Raw genomic sequence first — 5,867 nt, 5'->3', positions numbered from 1 at the left:
CACTAATGCCCCTTTCAGACTGCACTTTGTAAACGGTATATTGCCGTTTTTTTACCGTTTTAAAACGGTAATCTGTGCGGTCTGAAAGGTGCAGGACCACTTAACCGGTTAGAAAATACCGTTTTTTCTAACCGGTTAAAATGCAGGGTCCTACCCATTTCAGAACCAGTATTTTAGGCTCAAAATCGGGTCTGAAACGGTATTTAGGACCCAGCCAATGAGCTGGGTCCTAAATTCAGCGCAGTGAATATTTAATGAGTGCTCATTAAATATTCACAGCACTGGAGCCGCCCCGCGCCCCCCCCCCCCCCCGCGCGCGTGTCGACACGCCCTCCCCCGTGTCGACCTACCCCCGTGCAGCCGGTATCTCCGTTGTGGATCCCGGCACTGCAGTTCTGTATGGTCGGAAGCACTTATGAAAAAAAGTGTCTTTCAGAAAATGGCTGCCCCATAGGAAAAAAAAACTTCTTATAAGAAAAGTGACTTTTGGAAAATGGCTGCCCCCATACGAAAGACAGTTTTTTTAAACAGGTTTTCCTATGGGGCAGCCATTTTCTGAAAGACACTTTTTTCCATAAGTGCTTCCGACCATATTGAACTGCAGTGCCGGGATCCACAACGGAGGTGTACCGGCTGCACGGGGGTAGGTCGACACGGGGGGGGGGGGGGGGGGGCGTCGACACGCACGGGGGGAGGGTCGTCGACACGCGCGCAGGGGGGAGCTGCACGGAGGGGAGGGAAGGGCTGAAGGCTGCACTGGCTTTGACCCTGTATTTGGAAAGTTTCCAAAAACGGGTCTGCCAGTGTAAAAAAAACGGCACTTAAACGGTAATATACCGTTTAAGAGCTGCGGTGTGAAAGGGGTTTTATCTGGCAGACCCGTTTTTGGAAACATTTTCAAATACAGGGTCAAAGCCAGTTATGCGGTCTGAAAGCAGCATAAGTGAAATCAGCGTACAGAATTTATCGGAGTAGGTATCCACAGTTCCCCTGAACTTGATTGAGTTTGCAAGATGATATCTAACAGAGATATATAGTTATATGGTAATAGCTTCTAAATAAGCTGCCTGGGGCCAGTAATAATGAAGTGTATATAAAACATGATTTAACATTATAAATATACAGTCCTATGTATCTGTGTTTTTCTTGATTGTTCTAAGTGATGATCGGTTTTTCATCTTGTAGAAGAAAAGTTATAGCAAGCCACAAACAGTGGCATCTACAGTGGATGACAACCATTACAATTATCCCATTGCTAGCAGTGCTGATAAACCATTAATCTTCTAATTGCCTTCTCATGCATCATCAACAATAATAACGCAGCCTATAAAAGATAATTGCAACTGAGGAGTGAATATTGAGTTGGAACAATGTTTATGCTCTTCTGGGTGTTCTCTTTCATAGAAGGCTATCAGGCAGTGTACTACAGTATATATATTATGCTACAGGATTTGCAGCTTCTGATCTTGTAAGGACGAACAATGGGGGGAGATGAATCAGGTAGTGTAGAAGTGGACAAGTTGCTCATAGCAACCAGTCACCTACCAATTATTTTATAGAATATACTTATGTTACTTTGAACCCGACTGGTTGCTACTAGACATTTTGGTGCCCTGTGCCAGAAATAGCAGGTGTATACAGTCTGCTGCACTGTGCTGCCTGTAGGATTTCAAGACCAATCTCCATCACAGTAGCTACTGCCCCTGTAGTGCTGGAATGACTACTCGGTGCAGGACACAGTGGGACTGGATCCTGTAATAGATGGAGTCACAGCTGCCACTAGAAATTGTAGGGCCCGGGACTGATTAGATAGGCAGCCCCCCCCCCCTTTACACATTATGCCACTTTAATGCCTTATTGCTCCTACATACGGTGCCACTTACATTTTTGTTCACTGCTGCTGGCCGGGAGCTGCGGATGCTGAGGACGGCAGACAGGGAGAGGAGAGTGGACGGAGCGCATTTCTGCTCCTCTCTCAGCAGACATTTCAAATATTCATGGCTCTAACTGTGTGGAGTTTGTATCTTCTCCCTTTACTTGCGTGGGTTTCCTCAGGGTACTCCGGTTTCCTCCCACAATCCATAAAATACACTGGTAGGTTAATTGGCTCCCAACAAATTAACCCTAGAATGTCTGTGTGCATGTATATGTGGTAGGGAATATAGATTTTAAGCTCCACTGGGGCAGGGACTGATGTGATGCTCAACTATACTCTGTAAAGTGCTGTGGAATATGTGTGCGCTATATAAGAAACTGTTAATGAATAAATAAATATTGTGCTGGCTTGTGAACCAATCAGAGCTCACATTACAGCAGCCAATTGATAACTGTGGCTGCTGGTCTGCGAGCTCTCATTGACTGGCAGCCGGGACCCCAACTGAAATGTCCACTGAAAGGGGAGGAAGAGGCGCCGGGGATCTGGCTGGTGGGCACCGCATGGGGTCAGGGTAACCGGCGGAGGGGGCGGCAGAGGACACATCAGGCGGCCGGGGATCTGGCTGGCGGGCACCACATGAGGTCAGGGTAGACGGCAGAGGGGGCTGCAGAGGACACATATCAGGTGGCCGGGGATGAAGGGGAGGAAGAGGTGCTGGAGATCTGGCTGGCGGGCACCGCATGGGGTCAGGGTAGCCAGCGGAGGGGCCGGCAGAGGACACATCAGGCGGCCAAGGATGAAGGGGAGCAAGAGGTGCCAGGGAGCTGGCTGGCGGGCACCACATGAGGTCAGGGTAGCCAGCGGAGGGGGCGGCAGAGGACACATAACAGGTGGCCGGGAATCTGGCTGGCGGACACAACACGGGGTTAGGGTAGCCGGCGGACCGTGTGGCAGGGGACACATCAGGCGGCCCGGGAAGGAAGAGGCGCCAGGGTGATGGCTGGCGGGCACAGCATGAGGTCAGGGGAGGGCGCGGCAGAGGACACATATCAGGTGGCCGGGGATCTGGCTGGCGGACACAACATGGGGTCAGGGTAGCCGGCGGAGGGGGCGGCAGAGGACACATAACAGGTGGCCGGGAATCTGGCTGGCGGACACAACGCGGGGTCAGGGTAGCCGGCGGACCGTGTGGCAGGGGACACATCAGGCGGCCCGGGAAGGAAGAGGCGCCAGGGTGATGGCTGGCGGGCACAGCATGAGGTCAGGGGAGGGCGCGGCAGAGGACACATATCAGGTGGCCGGGGATCTGGCTGGCGGACACCACATGGGGTCAGGGTAGCCAGCGGAGGGGGGTGGTAGAGGACACATATCAGACGGACGGGGAGGAAGAGGTGCCGGGGTTCTGGCTGGCGGGCACCGCATTAGGTCAGGGGAGGGCGCGGCCGAGGACACATATCAGGTGGCCGGGGATCTGGCTGGCGGACACCACATGGGGTCAGGGTAGCCGGCGGAGGGGGTGGTAGAAGACACATATCAAGCGGCTGGGGATGACATCAGCCAGAGCTTTGGGGTCCCTCAGCTTGTCGGCCATGCAGTGGGTGCTAGTAGACAACTACTGGAAGTACATTAAGTGACCAGCTATGGTAGCGGCCAGTTACCACCAACAGGGCATATGCACCATCCTAGTTACGGCCAGTGGTGCTAGATATTGGCAGCTTCTCCACTCTCTACACTTCTTGATACCTCTCCCCCAAGTTTTTTAGGAGGATCTCTAAACAGTGGGTTAAATGTTTGTGGTAAAGGTCTCGGAACATTTTCCATTGGGGTGTTACATAAAAATGCATCATGCTTTCAACATTACAGATGTTTTTATCCAGTCTTTTACAAGTGTAGGAAATGACACACTACACAATTTTTCCAACACCAAAAAAGTCACAGAAGCATGAATATGATGTCATATTGTTAAGCCACCAGTGACCAACAAAAACATAAAATAGGACTTGATCGTATGGTCCAAAAGGCAATGGTCAATGCTCCAGAAAAAATAGCCAATGAAGTTAGTTGGCCAACACCGAGAGCAAGGGAAGAAACTAGAGAAAGAGGTGGTAAAAGGAGCCATATCTCTAAGAGGAGCCAGCACAGTCAAAGACAAGAGGTAGGTTGTGTAAAAGCATTCTTGTTTTATACCAGCAATCATAATTATTTAGGAAGTCCAGGATTAGAGAAATTGTACTTGCTGGAAGGGTTTAGGGGGTTACCAAGTTTGGAGAGTGTGACAGACTTACCTATGTGAGAAACCTATTTTGATTGTCCGTGCTCATGTTGGATTTTATAGAACCGAGCATAGATCTGTATTTAGACACGCCATGGAAACTTGGCCTAGACATTTTGCAGGTACAGTTCCTGCATCTAACTATGGAGTATTATGTGAGTAGTGATGCATCCTCAGATGTAGCCGCTAAAAGCACCACGCCCATATTAAGGCAGAATTAACTGGTACAAGCACCAATCAACCACTTGCCCTTCATTTTCTAGAAAAAGGGCATAAATCATCAGATCTGAAACATACCATCATAGATCACATTCTGAGATCTATAAGAGGTGGCGACAGGGCTAAAATTCTTTTGCGAAGAGGAGACAAAATGGATCTACCCTTTAAACCAGGGGTGGGGAACCTTTTTTGGGCCAAGGGCCAATTGTATGGTGGAAAAATCCTTCGGGGGCCATATGTAAAAATTTCTCTTACAAATTGTCCTCCGGCGGCTGCCGTTGAATAGGACTGACACTCTCCAAGTGCTTTTGATTAAGAGGAATCTCGCAAGAACTACTGACCTCTCGCAGGAAGTCCCCTGTACTTGACTCCTGGCAAAGCCGCCGGGTGGGTAGGAGGGCCACTCAGACCCGCTACGGGGGCCGCATACGGCCCCCGGGCCTGAGGTTCCCCACCACTGCTTTAAACACCTGCAAACCAAGTGGTCTAAATGAAAGACTTCCTCTAAATATATTTATCTAAAAAGTCCTGAAGTATGGAAATACGCTTTACAAATAGCTTCTTGTGCACATTTTATAACTTCACAATATTTTTATATACAGTATCTTGTTTGGATAATTTTTTATATATGCACTGAGTATACATGCAATGTATAGCACTGCAATGTAAACTAACTGTTTTGTAAAATCTAACACTTATTCACAGTCCCCTTCGTGGCTGCTACAGGATGGCCACACTTTGACAGCCGGTAACTAGGCAACCGGGATGCAATCGATGTCAGATTGCATACGTCACCAGAAAACCTGCTTCCCAGAAGCCGCCTGCATGCACGCCATGAACGGGACCGCCAGCATATCTCCTGCATTGTGTATTTAAGGTAGGACTTATTGTTTAGCACTCTGTTTTATTGTACACCTTGAAAACGGGGTCTCTGTACTCGAAACAGAATGAATATTAAATCACTTTTTAAAAAGCCCTGGGAGTGCTGCTGCTTGTGTACGCACAGTTACATGTCCGTTGACCCAGAAGGCACCCAGGTAGCTGACATATCTATGAGAGTGCCAGGCTTATTCAGTCTAATTATATAAAATATAATAAAAAAAACATACATAGACAGGGTTGCCTTTAGAGGGGTTCTGTGGGTACAGCGTACCCGGGGTACTCATTTGCCCAACACACCACCCCTCCGCTGTGCTGTGCTTCACATCAGGACGCTGATAGCCAATTAATATGCGGCACCGGGTGGTGAGCCAATCGGGGATAGCGTACCATTAGCCAATCAGTACCAATAAGTCCAATAGTGCAAGATGGTGAAAAATGCGGGAATAGACCCAGGTGTAGGTGTGCGGCATCAACTCTGTGGACTCCTAACCAGGGCTCCAGAAAGTTACATTTGCTTGTAAAGAAAAGAATGGAGGAGTGCACAATCAGTAAACCATAAAATCAATTTTTACTGCAATATTTAGCTCACATACATATAAGTTAGCAGCGGTGAGTATA

The sequence above is a fragment of the Crinia signifera genome, chromosome 6, assembly GCF_055691185.1.
Source record: "Crinia signifera chromosome 6, ASM5569118v1, whole genome shotgun sequence".
NCBI classification, from domain to species: domain Eukaryota; kingdom Metazoa; phylum Chordata; class Amphibia; order Anura; family Myobatrachidae; genus Crinia; species Crinia signifera.
Note: the sequence above shows the minus strand (reverse complement) of the source record.